The sequence below is a fragment of the Cygnus olor genome, chromosome 13, assembly GCF_009769625.2.
Source record: "Cygnus olor isolate bCygOlo1 chromosome 13, bCygOlo1.pri.v2, whole genome shotgun sequence".
NCBI lineage: Eukaryota > Metazoa > Chordata > Aves > Anseriformes > Anatidae > Cygnus > Cygnus olor.
In genome coordinates this window covers 10,852,573-10,872,062 of record NC_049181.1, presented here as the reverse complement: position 1 = coordinate 10,872,062, position 19,490 = coordinate 10,852,573, and positions in this window count along the sequence as shown.

The following is a 19,490-nucleotide window of genomic DNA, read 5'->3' as shown; positions in this document are numbered from 1 at the left end:
TCATTAGAAGCCTCTCTCTGACTAACCCACTGCCCACCGTGCTCCAGGCCCCATCCTTCACTCCTGCTGCATCTCAGCTTAATCTTTAACACCAGAAAACAGTGTTTCAGGAGCAAGTCATTAAGAGCAGGAAAATTAAGAGCATGCGATCTAGCAGTCTGACCCTACCACAGCTAAAATGGGGCCTTGCAGGTGAGACAGCCTAAAAACAACAACCACCAATTCTTATTCTCTTTCCCACCTTTCTGCTTTTGTTCCTAAAATATGTTTTTGTTCTAATATTTCTGTAGGTTCCCCGCTGCCCCACACAGCTTTTTACTATGAGAAAACTGACTCTTCACATCATTACCAGACAAACTTATTCCCACTGTGAATTTGTTTTCTGCATTTCACCTTGGAAAGTACCCCTCATATCACTGCTGTTATCTGTGTACTTCTTTTGAAGAGTTAAAAATAAAAAAGCCACACCAAGTGCTATTAAGCCTACATGATATCAGCAGTTATCTTCACATTTCCCACTGAATGGGGTGGCCCTCTGCCCCCGCTGAAGATCCAGTGCTCCCCCCAAAGCCCCAACACGCCACGCAGTTGGCAGCCAGCAGTAATTATTTCAGAGCCCCCCAGCAACCACTGAACAGAATCACCGTGAGCTCTGTGAGCAGCTTAATTTGGTCATCTTGGATAATCTATTTGTTTTCTTAGCATTATGTGGTTTAAATTGATTTTGCTATTATTTGCAGCTCCACGGGAAAGAAAATTGGTAAATAACTTTTTTTTTTTTTTAAATTGTGACAATCATTAACTGTCAACAGAGCATCAGGCAATCAAATTGCCACCAGCAGAGATCACGCTGTAGAAGAAAAAGACCACAAGCTCCACAGGCTCTCTCAGGCTAGGCTCAGACAGAGCTGGTACATGGTGAACACAGTAAAAGCCAAACTCTCCTCCCACTTCTGGTCCCCCACAACTACATAAATCTAGTTTTCTTTGTGAAAAGAGGCATTACCAGCTGGTTCTTGCACTTGTAGGTGGGCTCCAGGCACGCACAGGACTCTGAGCAAGATCCATTCAACTTCCTCCAGGAGCTCAAGAGCTGCCTGGCCACATCCTGCATCCAGACATTCAGCAAGCTGCCTGCCAGCTGTCCCATTTAGGGATTACACACTGATACCCACCTCCAGCCCCTCAATAACACATCTCTAAGAGCCGTAGGTGGGAAATGAATAAACAAATAAATCAATGCCCCCTCCAGCTCTGATCTGCAGACTCAAGATACAGCCTAAGCCAACTTTTCTGTTCCCCAAACCACTCCTTACCTTTCATTTTCTTCTCTGATTTTTCTTGCTCCTCCTCACCACCCCACCCAGCATCCCAGATGAGCAACTCTGTAACCTCAGACTCTCATCTTCACACTGAACCCTCCTGCTCCAACTCAGCCCCCAGCTAATAAAGCAACACAGCACACCTGAACACTCACCTGAAGGCTTGCCTCAAAACACTACTCTCCAAAACCCACCACCAGCCTAACCCTCCTCCTGAAGCAGACTCTGCCTGGTGGGATTTACCCCTTTTAACTCTAACTCAGGACAGCTGCAGCAGACAGGACTGATTGAACAGGGCAGGTGAGCAGCAGGGTGACAGGTGACAGGTATATGAACACCAGCTCTGCTGAGATGAGGTATTTCTGAAGCATGGAGGGTACAATCACACACCATCTTTTTTATTTTTTCTCCAAATCTGAGATTTTAGGAAGTCGGGGAGAAGCGTACCTCCCATTTAGCAAGCACTGTTCATACAGAAGCATGGCAGAGCTCGATGCCCCTCCACAAAGTATGTGCAGGTATCATACAGAAAGCACCTACTGCTGCTTGCTCCCAGCGTTAAAATAGTTTGGGGACTGGGACATAACTCTCCTAGCAACAAATACCCTTCTCCATATCGTTCCTAATCTGTGAGTTGTCAAAGCTATCTGTCATCTCCTATCCTTAAGCAATCCACCTTCCATTTCCCTCCAGCCCATCTAGCCGTTTCCTAGCTCAGAAGAGCACACAGCCCTTCACTTACTGTTGCAATCTGCAGCACAGCTGAACCCAGGGCAATGTTCTTCATTTCCCTGAAGACTATATGAAGTCTTTAACCAGGCCAAATACTTTAAATAAACATTTGAAGACATGTTCCCATTCTGGGAATTCTTCAACACAAACAGATGGATTGATAGATGCAGTAGATTAGTTTGGGTACAATGTGATCCAACGTGATACTCGAGTGATTCAAGCGAGGGAACCACATGCAATGCACTGCTTAAAGAAAAATAATAAGTTTTCTTGTCAAGAGCATCGAGACGTTCTGACACTAACCCCCCTGCATACACTTCCCATAGAAATATGCCCTGCTATAATCCATGGCCAGATGGCCACAAGTCCCTTGGTGTTTCTCTAAGTGAGCATCATAGGGCAAATCTTGTTCCACCTACCCCAAATTACAGTGATTCTGGGGGAGACTGAAGTGGAGCATTTCCAGTGAGGCCAGTGCAGGACCGATTGCACAACTAGATCTGTCCAAGGAGAGATTTGGAAGCCAGGCGGGAAGGAGAAGCAGCAGATGTATAAATAATAGGCAACTCTTTCCGAAAATATTTATTTGAAAACGGTACCTGTGTTTATCCTGGGAGCTGGAAAGACACACTCAGGGCTTCTAGACCCAGCAAAGCTGGCTGTGCTACCCCAGCCCGGATTTGTCTGAAGGCAGCATCTCTCTCTCTCCAGGCAGGCTTTTGAAGAGCTGTCATGCCGTGATGTCTGATGTCCAGCTCATGTGCCTTGTTCTCAGATGCCAGCCTCTCACCCTTTGTACTCTGTCCTATGTCCCTGTCAGAGCAAGAAGAGCCCCTGCAAAAGCTGTGGCAGTGGCAGTCGCACAGGCTGGGGGCCCAGTGGTCTGATCTCTACGCTGAGGGAACAATGACCTGGTGGCAGCCAGGCGGCCCCTGGTAGCTCTGGTCTGCTTCTTCCTGGCATATGGATCATGTCCTGGCTGAGGGCTGACACCGACACCTCAATTCACCTCATTCCCAGCCGTTTCACCAAGCCTTCCCTTTAGCGAGTGGTGTCTGGAGAGTTTTGTGGGGAGGGATAGGACGTGCTTCACCCAAATATCTGTGTGGCTTTCCCCACCTGGGGCACCGTCAGCATCCCTGCCCTTCCCCTGGTTCCCTCACCACCCATGAGATCAGGAGCTGTATTTAAGCTCTGGCACAGTTTCTAGCTTTGCCTTCAACTATTCCTGACTGAAATGCTGCACGGTTAACGTATTGCCTTGTCTGATGGTGACCATGGGCTCGGCAGATCCTCTCCCTGTCACCAGTCTGCCATGTTCAATGTGGCGGCCTTGCACCCTGGCTGGTGAGGGCACTGCTGGTGCTGTGGTCACCCGCAGGTCACAGCATGGTTTTCCTTTCCTTGGTTTCTTTTCCTGCCAGATTTCAGAGAGGCAAGATGGGAAAAGAAGGACAGAAGGAAAAAGATCCTGCCCCCATGTTCACACTGTGGATAAACAGCAAAGGCTGAGCCAGGCTGTGATGGTTGTACAAACAACCAAGCAAATCTACAAATTAAAGAAATAAGTCAGCTGGTGCTTGGGGAATACAATGAACCAGGCTTCCTCATGTACTATGCGCAGCAATTTAACTGACCTCAGAAAGATGGAGGGTGTAAGACCGCCCAGCTCATGTGCTTGACCATGAGGGTAGGCTTAGCTCGCGGAAAGCTGCATTTCCAGGGGGCAGCTCCGCTTTGGTGAAAGCCTCGGGCAAACTCCTACTCCTTTCAGCAGCATGCATGGAGAAATCCAGAAACACCAGGCACTATGTTGATGTAGCTTGATGGATTTGTCAAACACATTTTTGCATTTTTACTGTTTTTTTTTTTTTTTTATGTGGTGCAAAATCACGAGCTTTTACTGTGCTTGGTACAGCTTTGACGCCTTGAACTGCTTATAATGGAAACCTGACCTTTAGCATGCTGGTGCCGTATCGCAGCACATTGAGGCAGGGAGTTTGGAGGCAGTGTGTGCCAAGGTTGGGAAGAGAGCAGTTTGCCATGGTGAGAATGCACAGACCATGGCAAGGAGGTGGCTGCCTGCACAGCGTGGGATAAACGCGGCTTGCTCTGCCTGGGAAATTGGATGCACGCTAGGCTGGGAGGAAATGTATTTGCAGCTCCGTAGGTGAGATGCTGATCCCTCAGGTCCATTAATTAGGGCTCTTCACAACCTGCCTCCGTCTCAAGCCCTCCTGTCTCTGCTGGAGAGGGCAGCCCTGCACAGATCAGGTCCTCAGCATAGCTCAGGGTCTGATCCCTCTTGCGGGGGATTTCTTCCACCTCCTGCCTCTCCCTTTGCAGTGTGCAAGGGCTCCCTTGGTGACTTGGTTAAGAAACTCACTTTCTTCCAGCCAACCTTCGGAAGAGTGCCTCTTGGAGCAATTGCAACTTTTTTTCTCCCGAAGGAAGGCTTTGGCTGACAGCAGCCGCTCCACTGCTGGTGATGACAAGTGGAGAGGAATGTGGGGCTGAACGTGAAGGAGGAGCAGAAGGAACAGCAATGGAGAGCAGCAGCATTGCAACGGCTTTTTAGCTTTGGCATCAGCTGAACTGGGAATGGGGACATGTGGGAGCAGGGTCAGGGGAAAGGGAACAGCAGAGAAGCTGCTGAATGTCTCAGCCAAGGCTCCGAGTGGCTGCTCAGCACTGGCGTCGCTGGTGCTGTTGTGAGGACATCTCAAGCTGTTGTTAGTCCCTGATCCTCACAAGCCTGGCTGCAGCAGTGGAAGCAGGGTGATAGCAGGGTTTTCCAAGACATGAGTCAGAGCCCCTGCCTGCTGCCTTCAGAAGCTGGTGGTGGGTGGTGCAGGGGTCCTGCACCCCTGTGAAGGTCAGAGCCTGGGCGAGCTCCTCTCCAGGCCATAACCAAGACCACCTATGTTGCACTGCGTCTCTTTTCTGCACAGCTGAGTGAGGAATGCATAGGCTGATGGGGCACGAAATCATGGTCTCAGTGATGCTGACAGTCCACTCAGATAAAACATTGCTCTGCCTTCTTGTCAGGGAACAAATTAGGAACTCTTCTCAGTCCATACTTGCCACAGAAGCAGATCCTGTGAACTCCAGAGGGATATTGCCCATGTTCACATGGACAGGACCTGTTAGCTCTGAACAGACAGTGATGCTCAGGGAGGCAGAGTACCTTAGTGCTGGAGCCTCCTTCCCCATCACAAATCCTTTTGGCTGGTCCTACCCAGAGGCCATCTGTGGCCTGGCTCATGCTCGGTGGAAAGCAGAAGAGGTGGGGGAGGCGTGGGTGCTCCCTGGACAGCAGCGCAGGAGTCGGAGGCTGTAGGGACTCCCACATGCTCGTTTTGAAGCTTAGCCTTGGCTCTTGGACTCGGTGCAAAGAGCCTCAGCCACCAGGTACACCGACAAGTAGGCTTTAATGGTCCCCAGCAGGCAGCCGTGGCCCTGCCAGGCCTCCTGCAGCACAGTTAGGAAGATCAAAGCTGTCATGTGCAAGTGCCAACCGGACTGATGGTGACACGGGGGAACGAACACAGTTAAGCAGGAGGTATAAGGCTCTATTCGGGATCTGCCCCTCTTCCCTGACATCGGTGGGAGCTTGGAGAGCAGCAGCTGTTGATCTGGTGCCGTGTCCTGGGCCGGGAGGGCTGAGGAGCAGGCAGGGGAGGCGCGGGTCCCAGCCCAGGCACAGCACCATGGGCACCCTGAGCTCAGCTGGGTCTTTTCCAGCCCCTCGCCAGGAGTCTGGGAGGGGGACAGGGAATTTCCCTGCCGTGATCCCACTCCTGATGCTGCCTTTGTAACAGACACTTATCGTCAATTAATTATGCATTATTAGCATCCATTATTCATTCCTATTATGTGTACATACATGTGCGGCGCTGAATAATAAGGGAATTACGCCAAATAATTAAATGGCCCTCCACCGAGAAACAGCCTGGAGAGGAGGGAGCGTATCACAAATGGAGGGGGGTTGCTGAGGACCAGCATCAAATGGGGACGGCGGCAAACAGACCGTGCTGGAGGAGAGCCAGGGCAGAAGGCAAGGAACTGGAAGAGATGTATGAATTACATCTGGGTGCACAGACTATTTTTCATTTGAGTGGCTGAATATACAGCAATTCAGAGGAAATTTGGGTCAACGTTTTGGCAAAACAAAATAAGACCCTGAAGATCATTAAAGTCAAGAACCACTTAAGTGGTTCCTTCAACAGGAGAAGTTCCCCTATTATCTAGTCTGCTTTTTAATCTTGGGCTAAACAAAATTTGCATCAGTTCTGAAATTTCAAAAAAGGCCATTTCAAAACATTTCAGTTTGATGTCAAAATAAAAATATTTCAACGTGTCCTGCCTGCTTTCAGCTGAAATCGTTTGAGGAATTTGACCCAAATTCCCACACGGGTTGTGCCTACCTCAAAAAGCTAATTTTTTTCAGCAATTTAGTGTATTTGTTTTGATTATTTGTGGCGTGGTAGGGAGAGGAAGGTATTGCTCAGTGTTCAGAGGACAAGGCACACCACCGGCAGTGTGCAGAACACCAGTGCTGCAGCAAAGGCAGAGAGAGGAAACTCCTGTTTTCAGAATCTATCTCAATTGATGGAGATAATTACAAGTGCCACATTCCCAATTTCTTCTTCCGGGAATTCTCTTCTTTAATAAACTCATTCTAACAAATTGATCACAGCCTCTCCGGTGCTCTGCACATATCAAAGCCATTTATAAGATTGAGGAGAACACTTGGTGTGAAAAATAGGAGCCAGAGCCAGACTTTGTGGAGATGTAATCTACCTTCGGCTGTAATACAATTGAATTAACTTGCTTTCCTCACATGCCCGCTGTTTAACATGCTCTTGGTGTTTGCTTCTGAGCTCTGGTCAGTGTGAGAAAACAGAGTCCAAGAATCTCAGGAGATGCAAGGGCCAATGGCACTTGCCCCGTGCTGCTCCCTGCAGTGTGCACCGGAGTTGGGGAGCCCTGGGTAGCTCAGCTACACGCTGTAGTCACCTACCCAATGTCAAGATGTCTTGACTTCAATAGGCTGAGCCCAGCAGGTCAAGCACATTCACATAAACCTGCTGGAGGGATCCGGGTAGGCGACTGTGTGGTTGGGTCCTGGTTAATTCTGGTCCTTTCCAGTTGTCTTTTCTGACTGCTCAGTGAAGTGTTTGTAGCAGCATAATTCTAGTAAAATAACTAGACAAAGAGAAACTTTTTCACAGAAGCAGCCAACACACTGAAGACCTTGTTTTCTAAACCAATATAATTAAACCAGCTTCAAAAAGGAAATCAACAAATGCCTAAATGAGGTTTGAACCTAAGCTTTTAAATGCATTTCATTAGACCTATGCAAATGCTGTGAGGATGCCCTAATTTCCTATTGCAATTTAGAGTAAATCCATGTAGAAAACATTAAAATTAACTTGCCTACCTCCAAATCAAGCACTTCTTAACCCAAGCTGAGCACATCCAGACAGGCATTGTTCCCTTGCGGCAGCTACCTCTCCAGGTAACTGGTGCAGCAGAACCTGAGCGAGGTGGAGGTGGTTTGCTCACCACACAGAGAGCCATGACCCACCCAGCTATTTAATTTGGCCCATGTCCTTTTAACAGCCCAGGCCATCAGCTGTTTACATGAAGCAGAATACAGGGGTAGGAGTTATCCTGGATTGTTTTTCTAGTGTTCAGTTTAAACAGTGCTCAGTCTAACATGGGCTGCCCCTTCTGCTCTGTAAGTAAGGCTGGAGACAAGAAGCTGCTTTGCTTTCCTCAGGGAGTCTGGGGAGGAACAGTTGAGGTTTGCAATGAGAGTAACGTGTCCCATGGAGAGAGAGGTCCAAGGCACAGAATGGCACCTTCGTCTGCTGTAACTACAGCTGGGTTTTGACATAGTCAGGTCCTGTGAGGGGGCGAAAGTCACCTTTCCCCAAGATGCAGGAGCTGTTCTGCAGCTGCTGATATTCCCAGAGTGATGGGACAGGGATCCCCACCCTTCCCCTTCTGTTCCTTGTGCTCTCCCAAGCCTGCATCTCCCCTACCCCCTTTCTACACAGGACAGACTCCATCTGCACAGCAAGTTGCATCAGTTTTACATAACATGAAGTTGCAGCCAGCACAGACACCTGCACAAACCCTCTTCTTGGCACCCCCTGTGCAAGCTCTCAGTGCCAGAAGCACCTCCTCCTGCTTCCCAGTGACAGCATTGCTCATCTCAGGGCTTCACTGCAAGCCCCAAGTGAGGGAATAGCAGCCCCAAATCTCTTCCTTGCAGTCCTACCTCCCTTGGCCAGCAAGGCTCAGGTACCTACCAGCTCCATTTCCTTTCAGACTCAGGAGCACGGTGCCAGGAGAGCCCCCCAGTGCCCTCAGCTAGGTGGCTGCAGCAGCACCACTGGCCTTGCAAGGGGCTCTGCAAGCTCCTGCCATGGCCAGGACTGTGACACTACATTCATAACCCGAGAGAGGGATGTGGAGAGCAGGGCACAAAGCCAGCCACCGGCACCACGAGCCTCTGGCTGGCAGGAGCCCAGCACTGCAGGCAGGTGCAGGCAGGCTGGGGGCACAGGGAGCAGCATGCACCCAGCAGCACAGTGGCTTATCAGCAAGATGCTTCTTGGGGCATCCCACTGAGACATCAGGTCTGGCTGTGAACAGCAGTGGCACTTTGCAGGCCTGGGACTGCAGAAATGAGCTGCTGGCAGACTGCTTGTGCCCAAGGGGACTTTGCAACGAGCTGGGTGGGTGGCTGACAGCCTGGGAAAGGAGCCATTCAAAAGCAGAGGGAAATAATATTTTCCAGTTCAGGTGTGGTTTTGATGTTGCATATGCATTTTTTTTTTCCAGCCAAAATGGGGAAGGAAATTTCAAGGGGAAAAAAAAGTTATGAAATGAACCAAATAAGCACATTTGGGCTGTTGAAGCATTGTCCTGGTAATTTTTGTGTTTCATTTCCCAGTTGATCATTTTAATGGCACGGTGTGTTTCCCTCAGAGCCTCTCAGCCCACTTCTCGTTCTCCCCACTCCGTATACTTCCCACCAGCCCCACTGCCCCTTTGCCCATCCCCTCGTGCCCACCAGTGCCCCTTCCCTCCCTGGCCCTGGGGGACGTGGCTGGGCTGGTTGGGGACTATCACCTTTCTGAGAAACCCCACGGGAGCCTCCAGCAAGGGTAAGCACTAGGACACCCATCTGTGCCAATTCCCCTCCAATTTTGATGTACTTTTCATTTTGGGCTGGGGAGGAGGGACAACGGGATTTTCATTTTGCTGCCTTAAACGCATGCAGGCTCATCAGCGACAAGAACATTGCTGTGGTCATTAAAAGCAAACAGAGCACGCTGACTCCCAGCGTCAACACATGGAGGGACAAGGTGAGAGCAGGCAGCTCTCTGGGGAGGCTGTGACTTTTCCAAGGTGGGGGCAACCAGCCTGTTTGAATGAGGTAAAGACATTGCCCAGACTGGCCTCTGGATAAGGAGACCCGACATATCCTGGAAACCAGGGGAATGACCAAACTGTCTATCCCCAAAAGATAAATAATTGGTGCAAGATCCTCGGCTGGAAAAGAAAATAAAAAAATCCTGTTATTCCCTTAGCTTCTCATCACCACTGCTGTTTCACCAATTTAGCACAAGACAAAGCCACGTTGACCCAGTCCAGTGAATGTGGCAGCCCTGTGCTGAGCAGCAGGTCCACCCAGAAAGCTCCCAGCACCTTGTGGAAACCCAAGGACCTCCTGAAGGGGACCCCCAGCAAGGCTGGCCAGATGTCCTCAGCATTGCCAGCAGCAGAGAGTCAGGGGGATCCCCCCAAGAAGAGCAAACCCTGGAGCTGGTGGGCCCTTCTGCACCCCCAGCTCCAGCTGGCAGCCTCGTGGCAGAGGATATGTTACGTCTGAGATACAGCAAGGTTACATCATGGTGTGGCGAGGCCCCAGATTAGCAATGTGTTAGCAAAAAAGCACGAGCATCATGCAGGATCAAGCAAGAAAGGTCAAATCTATTACACCAGCTTCTATTCTGGCTGAAAATACATTCGCTTTTAGCATTAAAAAATGTTTCTCCTGGGGTTAGCATTTTTGTGGCTTTTATGGGAAAAGCAGACCACCGCTGTCTTGCTCTTCAAGAATATTTTTGGATTTTTTAAGGCTCCTGGGGTGCCCAAAGCTAAAAATATCATTTGAGTTTTTGGTTGTTGCTGCTGCCAAAAATAAATCAAAACCAAACCCCCGACAGAATCCCATAAAGGAGAGTTTAAAGGTCAATTTAGAGTCCCCGCAAGACATATTATTATGGGGAACCTGTCCTGGAACTCTGCAAGGGCCTGGAGAGGTGCAAGTCCCCCTCCTCCCTGCCAGCACACTCCCTTGCCCACCCGAACCGAGAGCCACCCATCGGAGGGTGAGAGCAGCAGTGATGGCAAATGACAAAGCTACTGAGGTCCAAAATCTTGGTGCTCTGAGGGCCCGGAGCTGCTCTTCCCCACTCCCCCAGGGCACGTCAGCCCCAGCATTTGGGGTGGAGGCGCTTGGAGAGGGAGCTGGGGGCAGAGAGGGACGAGACGTAACCGTGCAGACAAGGCACAGAAGCCATGGCAGGACATCGCATGCTCCCCCGAACAATCTGGTACACGCAGAGAAACTCATTATGATAATTCTGAGCCCTGAATTTACATCTTTGAAGCTATCATCGTAAGGGAAAAGGTTAGACTATTTTTTTGTTTGTTTGTTCTTTTTCTTATGTGGTGGCTCAGATTACAGCTGACACCAGAAGGATAAGCACTGAATCTTGGGCTAAATATTTCATTTCCACAGATGCTGGCATCAAGTTGGTTACAAAGAAACTCTTTTGCATTGTTTTCCTTTGTTGTTGTTTTGTTTTGTTTGCAGGCTTTTATGCTATTTATTTATTTATTTAATTTTATACAACTTTCTGCTAAATATTAGGTTGGACAAGGGAAAAAATAAAGGAGCTCAGAAAAATCATCTTGGAAATGAAAGGGGGCAAGTTACAAGGAAAAATTAACTGATGAATTAAAACCACATTACCTCTGCCTTTCTTACAACTTTCCTGTACTCAGCTGATCTGCCTCATGCAAAGACCAAGGAGGGCTTTGCCCTAATTCATGGAAAAAAGAGATTTTTCTCGAGTATTACAAAAGATGGGGTTCCAATTTAGGCAGAAGGGCCTGTGGGCAGGGTCACGGTAGGTCTTTCAGTTTGCTGTTCTTTGTGCCATGACTTGTACTGCTGATGTCAGGGAGCCCCCCCGGGACATGCGGGGCTTTCACAGTCCCAAAGACAGGCTCCTCTGTAGTGCTGCACGTAGGTAATGTCTCGTTTCTGGTGCCATCAGCAACGGGCAGCTAAAGAAAGAAATGATGCTGAGGAGCCATGGCTTCCTTTTGTTATATTTCAGAAGATCACTATAAAACTTCACATGGGAAATTATGTTTATGCTTCAATGCGGTGAGCAAAAGCATCCCATTTCCCTCTTCTGCCATTCAGGCTAAATTTGGCTCTCCCTGACACTAGTATCTTTGGAATACATCCACTGAACTTATTCTGCCTTTTCACAGTGACATCTGGGAGCAGAACGTGGATCCTTATTTATTTATCAAGGCTCCATGGGTTTGAGATTTGCTGCTGCAGGAGGAAACTTCCTCAACATTTTTCTTCTGCTCAGTTGCGGAGGCTTCACAGTGCTGGGCATAAACCAGCAGCATCCAGAGGAACAGAGCCAATTAGCAGAGACAGGGCTGCAGCCGTCTGTGCATCGCAGCCCTCCCGTGCTGCTGCTGAGAGCGCCAGCTTCCAGGAGATCCAGCCGGGGTCTTTCCTGGCTGAGCAGCCTTTGACGTCGGCGCTGATGCTGAGGCAAGGGAGACACGGATGGATTAAAATAGCACAGCTATTATCAGCTTCACTCAAAATTCTGGTCCAATTTAAATTCATTTGTCAGGAGAACAAGGAAACTGACTTTTTCTTTGAGCGGCTGCTCTCCCTCCTGGCTCCAGAAGCACCTCGGTGCCAGCAACAGCTGAGCCCAAAGCCTCACAACAGAGGCACCGTTTGGCTTCTGGGGATGCCCCCGGTTTCTTTCTAAACAGAACAAGTGCTGGTGGCTCAAGTTGCGTGTCTCATTGGGCAGCAGTGAGACACAAGAGGCTAACCCCATCTTACTGCCCCAATTACTTTTGGGGTACGGAACCAGCCCTCACAAGGAGAAGTCACATGGGCTTACTGTGGTCAGAAGATAGTCTCAGCGCCAGGAACTGGAATTCCACTTCCACCTTCATTTGGGGGCAAAACGCTCCCTTCTCTATTCCACCCTTAACAGCAACGAAAATTAACAGCACTTTGCAAAAAGCGTCCTCTCTGAAAGCAATTTTCTCTCCATTTGTGCAGGCTGGGGATGTTCTCAGGCTGGCCTTCATGACCTGCCATGTTAGGTTTCCCTTACAAGCACCTTTAAGTACTTTGTGCTCCAGAGCTCGAAGACATCCAGTGGAACACCTCACTTGGTCTGGCCCAGGAGGGCGACCCCAGTGTCTCCTCCTCATCCCTGCTCTCCCTGCTTTGGAGGCTACAGGGATGTGAGAGCTGTGTGTATAAAGTCATTTCTCCTGATATCCCTCCACACTTCATTGCACGTGGTTCTTGCTCCAGCCCCCCCATCTGCTCTGGCTGGCTGTAAGCACTGGCTCTGTCACCCCAAACACACCCTGGCACCCCCAGCGAGAGCCAGTGCTTGGCAGAGCCAGCTGAGACACCCACCCAAGTGGAAATACAGATGCTGGCTGCACTTGCTGCGTGCCTGGCTGACGGTGGGCCAGCCAGCAGAGGCCTGTCAGGGCCTGGAAGCAAAGCGGTGACAGAATTGCCGTGCAGCTGTCCCCAGAAGGGTTTGGGGTCCAGCAGCCAACCTGGGTCACACCATCAGAGCAGCAGCATCCTACTGCACGAATGCCAGCCATGGCTGCTAGCTGCTTGTATGAGAGCATATCTATAAAAAGATCAGTGTGATAGCTCTTCAGCTGCTCTCTCCAAAAACTGGGGACCTCGCCCTTGAAAAGACACCCAAGAGTGAAAAAAAAATCACAAAAAACCCTGCCTTCTCTATGTGAAGAAGAGTGCTTTGCCCCAGCCCATACACTAGCTGCAAAAACATGCACACTCTTGACCAACCCATCTCACTCAATTAAATCCCAGAGCTTTTTGACCAGAGCTTAAAAAGTAACTAGGGGAGAAGAAAGCAGGGTGACCGTACCCCTTTGGAAAGATTTGTTCCTTCTGCGGGGAAAGCCCGGTGCTTCCCTCTCTCCCCAGATCTGGAGGAATTGCCCACACAGTTTTGATTTGGTATTTCCCACCTCTTTCCCTCATTTCAAATCCTTAGGTTTGCCATACTTTCTGCACTGGAAACAAAGCCTTAAAATAAATTAGAGGAGAAAAGGAAAAGATAGCTCACTGATCCCCCAATTAGCATGGAGCACTTAAGCAGTCAGATCTTTGCATTTTAATTGTAATCACTCCAAACACAAAAAGCTGAAGTGACAAACCCCAGAGCTAATTCCCGCTGATTAAGTCACTCCCCAGTTCCCATTACAACATTTGTGTAGTTTCTGGTTTAATTCCTTGGCCTCTGGACACAGACAGCTGATAAAGGCAGTTCTTCAGCTTTACTGTCCTCCCTCCAGCTCAGTGTGCTTCACTGAGTCCTGCTCCCGAGCTGTGCCTGCATACCCAGGCTCTTCCCCTGGTCTGACCCCGGTCCTGGCACCTCGTGGTGCTGGGACAGCACTCAAAGCTGGCAGCATGGGGTGAGAAGCAGAGGAAAGCAAGGCAGGAGCCAATACAGTTCACAACGTCACTGAGTAACACAGGTTACCTGTGTAACACCACCTTCATTAAGGCGAAGTTAACTTAGGTGCGTTGCCCTGTCCCATAAAGCAATGAGCATCTCCAGGTGCTGAGATCCCACAGCCAACCTGAGCTGGTGCTCTGGTGTCTGACCACCTTCCCCATGGAAAATTTTTCCTTTTATCTAATGGAATGTCCTCTGTTGCAATTCTGCCTCTCATCCTATTACTATGAAAATTAATTAGGACCAAATTAAATCAGAGAGAGAGTACGCAGACCCAAGATGGGCTCTCAGTCCTCTGTGAAAAGCAGGGTACACGGCACAGCCTGAGCCTTGAGCACTGTGGGTTCACTCCAAGCATCAGAGTCAGGCTTCCTGGAGGTTTAGCTCCAGATCAAGATGTGTGTAGCTACGTACACTAACTGATACAACCCTCAGGAAGCAGCCTCTCCACAAGCTACCCCTTTACAGAATGGTCTCCTCTCTCCAGTACTGTGCAGAGGCACAGCATTGGGCCTCCTGAGGTGGTTGAAACAACCACCAGAAACAACCACCACACACCCCTTTACCACAACAGCTCTCCGCTTGGAGCTAAGGTGCTCTCCTTCCAGCCATAGATACCCGAGGTAAAAACAGGATGCAAACCAAAAATTATGGCATCTGTCACCACTTTAATTAACGTCACCAAAGCAACATTATGCAGAAGCATGTGTAGCAGGGGATTAATTAATTAATTGCACCAGAACGGTGCAGAAGGGGATGTGTGAAGAGAAAACCAAAAATAGAGCTGCATGCTCTTTGCCTTAGTATTCCTCCATTAGGTCCTAAAGATGCCAGAGGATGTCATCTCTGACATCTGAAGGTGCCAGGGGATGTATCAGAGCAGGATCAAGGTGTGGATCTACAGCTATGAGACCAGTAACGATCCGTGAAGGCCCTGACTGAGAAAGCCTGAACAGACATTGAAGAGAAAAAGAACTGGGAAAACTCTGCAAGATCAGAACAGAGGCTCGAAACATATTTATTAAAGAAGACAATAGAGAAGCAGATAGGAGGCGGGAATCTAATGAGATATTATATAGGGAACTCCTTGTGAAGAGGAGTTTGAAGGGTACAATGACTGTTACCCCCGAGCTCCATGACAGGACGTTGTTCCGGGGTAACCACGGCCCCTCTCATGGTTGCTGGCTTTTGAAGGACCCAGAGGACTGAAGGTCTGCCTGAACTCAGCTGGTCCCCATTATTCCTGTTGCTTCAGCACAGGAGCCAACATGAAATGTCAAGTTGGTCTTTTGAGCTCAGTAGCAATGAGGTGCTGCGACTGTTGTACAGAAGGGTTTTCTTTGCTTATTGTTGCTTTGTAAATTAGTTCTTTTAATCGAAGGCAGGAGTGTTCTTTACCTAAGAGCAATTCTTGGAAGCAGAAATGTAAGTAGATGTGAGGGCTCAGATCTCCTCAAGCACACATCCCTCTCAGGTCCTGCAGCCGGTTGGAGAGGGCCAGTGCAGCAGGGCTCATGCAGAAGCAAATTCGTCTCTCTGGTCATCACAAGAACAAGGGATGCACAGTGTCACCTCGGCTCTGCCAGTTCCTACTCTGCAGGTGTTCAACCTCACTCAGCATTACGCTTTGCCTGGTTTAATATGCATCCCAAACATATCCCCTTTCTGTAGAAGGGGTGGCTTGGGCTCTTCTTTTAGTACATTGTGTTCAAGAATATCAAAGCCCAAAACTGTGGATGATGCTGAAGTTTCATTTCTTCCTCTAAGTAGGGCTGTGCTCACACAAACACACTATTTTTTTGTCAGTCAAAGTAAAGAAGTGATTTTCACAGAAGGGTGGGAAAAGAGCGTATGGCTTTACACTGAATCAGTCATTTCATACAGAAGGCTTAATTCTTTTTTTAGCCCCATAGGAAGGAAAAGGAAGGAAAAAAAAAAAAGAAAAAAAAGAAGTCAGTGGCCCCAGTCTGTCTGTCTTTTCCTCCCTCCCTCCCTCCCTCGCTCCCTTCCTTCCTTCCTTCCTCCTGCAGTATTTTCCTCTTCTGGTAACTATGAATCTCTTCTTTATTTCATTCATACTCTTAGGAGCTTTTCTCTTCTTCATTTTTATTTCTCCTCTGTGTTTTGCTGCTCTGTAATGCATCCTGTCTTCTCCATTTGCCTTCTGGCTGAAACACTTAGCCAGCTGAGGTTTCCCCATCCTCAGGTTTTCCCCTCCTCCTTGAAAGCTTGCAGAAGTGCTGAGGCTGCAAGCTCAGTCCCCCCAGGATGGTGCGTGAAGCAGGTAGGGTTGCAGTCCTGGCACTGTGGGGGGAATCTCAGGTTAATTTGTGAAATTAACTTCAGGCTCAGCAGCTGCTGCTGCTGCTAGTACTTCAAGGGAGAAGGAAAATGCTGATGGTAACAGCTGCCTGTGTGATTTATGAGCAGTACAGAAACATCTAGCAAGCTCCAGAGAGCTGCATATGGAAGGGGATTTTCTTGTGAATGACCTTCTTTGAAAAAAAGTTACTTGGCACATTTGAGGGGAAATTACAAATGACTCCTTCAGCAGTGAGCAGTTTCATCTTTCTTTTGCCTGTGTGTGCATCAACCCCCTCCCTGCTCTAAGCAATCATGAGAAGGTGGTGATCTGAAGGGAAAGAAGCCTCTTCTGTAAAACACTGTTCACTCAACTCTAAAGTCTGTGAAGATGCTTTTCACTATCCCAACGTTTCTACATGACTTTGTCTAGGAAGATGGCATGGTGGCAAGTGGGTCAGTATGTGTGCGAAGACATAGGGAAGGAAGAAGATTGGTGAAACATCCTCTTCCCTTTTATCCTTGACGCCATTCTGTGGATAACTTTTTCATAGCATTAGGGTGACCCAGAGTGCCCAACAGCTTCCACCAATGCAGTACTCATATTATTATAATAGGTTTCTGTAGGAGTTTCCCCCTAACTCACACAGCAGACACCGTATCCTGCCTCCAAGGAAGTGCAGTGCTTCCCCCCACTCCAGCTGGACAGCTCTACCAGTAAATAAAGTGGGCTGATGTGGTAACAACTCTATCTCCTCTTCCCGCACCATCACTGGAGGGGAAGCAGGCTCTTCTCTGGAGCAGAATCCTTGTAAACTCCCTAGTGAGACCACAAACCCTCTCTGATTCTGCAGTGCACCAGTGGATACAGTACAGGGAATCTGGAGACCCGAATCTACTTTCTATTTTTCTTGTCTCTACCATTCTTGGGTGCTCCTTCTTGCTCTGCTTACATACTTCCCGGGGCATCCATGTGCTCCCGTAGTGTGAATCGTTATCACTGTTTCATAACTTGAAGCCAAGTAGAAACTTCATAAAAAAAAAAAAATGTAAAAATGAGTACTCAGACACTTCTCTGCCACTCTTGCTTCCACTGGATAACTTACAGACATTTCCTTGTCCAGCGAAGCTCACTAGAAGCATTGTTCAGAGAGTCCCAGATGCGAAAGTTAAATTCTGTGGTGTGTGTGCATGTGTGTGTGTGTGTAGACATATATGTATGTTGTAGTGGAAGGGACCTCAGGAGATTAGAATAGAATAGAATAGAATAGAATAGAATAGAATAGAATAGAATAGAATAGAATAGAATAGTTCAGTTGGAAGGGACCTTCAAAGATCATCTAGTCTAACTGCCTGACTACTTCAGGGCTAACCAAAAGATAAAGCGTATTAATGAGGGCATTGTCCAAATGCCTCTTGAATGTTGGCAGGCATTGGTTTGTACCTACAGGAATAGGTACAAAAATATTGTTGGACACATATTCAGTAGTTATTAGTTACTTGCCTTTTCAGTTCCCCAAAATCTTGTTTTTGACCTAATATTTTTTAACCTATAGTTTAAAAGCTATTACACGATTAATAAACATTTAATGGCAGATTCCTTTAATTTTTCTTCTGATAACAGGCTCCAGCAGTCACATCAGTGAGAGCTTGTCTCCATGACAGAAACTTATTTTTTGTTTTTTAATTGCAAACACAGTCCTGGATGTATTCCCATGAATCGAAGAACATGTTGTTGTGTTTTTTTTTTCTTTTTTTTTTTTTTTCCTTTTTGAAGGACTTAGAACTAGGCTCATGATTAATTCACCAAATTAAATTAAACCAGTTGGCAACTTTGATTTAAAGTTGGCTCATTTTCACTCATCTGACTTCAAAATGGCAGAATGGATTTTGCTCAAATTTTAGAGGAAAAAAGAAAAAAGAGCTTGCCTTTGGGAAAAGGAATGGAGACCAGAAATAGAAATATGAAATTGTAATAGTATTTCTGCATCCTCTTTGGTCATCCAATGTTAAGCAGAAGAACTGGCTCGCCAGAGGCTCTGCCTGCAGGTACACGGCAGGGGTGGGATGTCGTTGTCAGGTGATGATGTCCAGGTGCAGAACTGAGACACCGCAGCAATTCCTGCTCCAGCAGGAGTGCAACCAGCGCTGCTCTGCAGTGCTGACTTTGTGTCCCCTTCCTAAAAAGAGGCTCCAGTTGTACATGCAGCGTCTGTCTCTAAATTCAGAATTTTAACAAACTGGGCAGCAGCTCCTGTTGTGATCTTCACAGCTCCCTGAGGAGGGTGCTTCTCTGCATAGCAACTGAAAGAGGAATCCAGTTGAAAATGTACTCATCATTCACCAATAAACCCACAGAGTGAGAGAATATACAGTGTGAGGATGTGGGTGGGTGAGGATGGAGCTACCCTGTGGCACTGGGTACATGGTAGATGGGCCATCTCCAAGCGGTTCTGCTGAGGGCTCTGCATCATGCCACGAGGGGTTTGATTCCCACCAAGAAGCTGGCTTTTTCTGCATGGAGAGAGTTCTTTCCTGAGGGTCTGTACAGCAGAGATTTTGGACCAGGAGCATGAAAAGCGCAGCTTCATATCTGCTATATCTGCTGATACTGCTTCTTATTTCAGTGAATTATATTTTCTAATTGGTCATGCACGTTTACTTGACAAGATCTAAGAGAGTGGTGTGATGGATAAATCTGAACTTGTGTTGTCACCCAAGTGCAAATACAAGGGAAAGGTATGGGTAGATATTTTTCCATATAATGAATACAGGCTGAAGTTAGGCCCTTCCTTGATACAGTGCAATAAGCTTTAGGGAAGCTCATCTAAATACTGATTTAGGACCTGTAAGTACACAACATGAATGAGAGTGATATTTTACATACAGCTCATCAGAGTCAAATTTTCATTCCTAAAACTGAGGTGATCATACAAAACCAGTGTCAAGAACAGCTTATATAAACCACATTTTTTAACCAAGAGCTCCTCTGGAGGTTTATCTTATTTTATTTTATTTTATTTTATTTTATTTTATTTTATTTTATTTTATTTTTATTTTATTTTATTTTATTTTTATTTCATTTCATTTTTTTTTCTTTGGCCTAGAAGCCAAAGGTCCCAGACCTACCTGTTTGGGAGGTAACAGGTTCTCAGCTTCATGAAGGAGGAGCCTTCAGCCCCTCAGCAGGCACATCCTGGCATGCTGAGTTTCTTTTGCCTTGTGTTTGCAGCAGCCTGCCCAAGCAGACCCTGCAGCC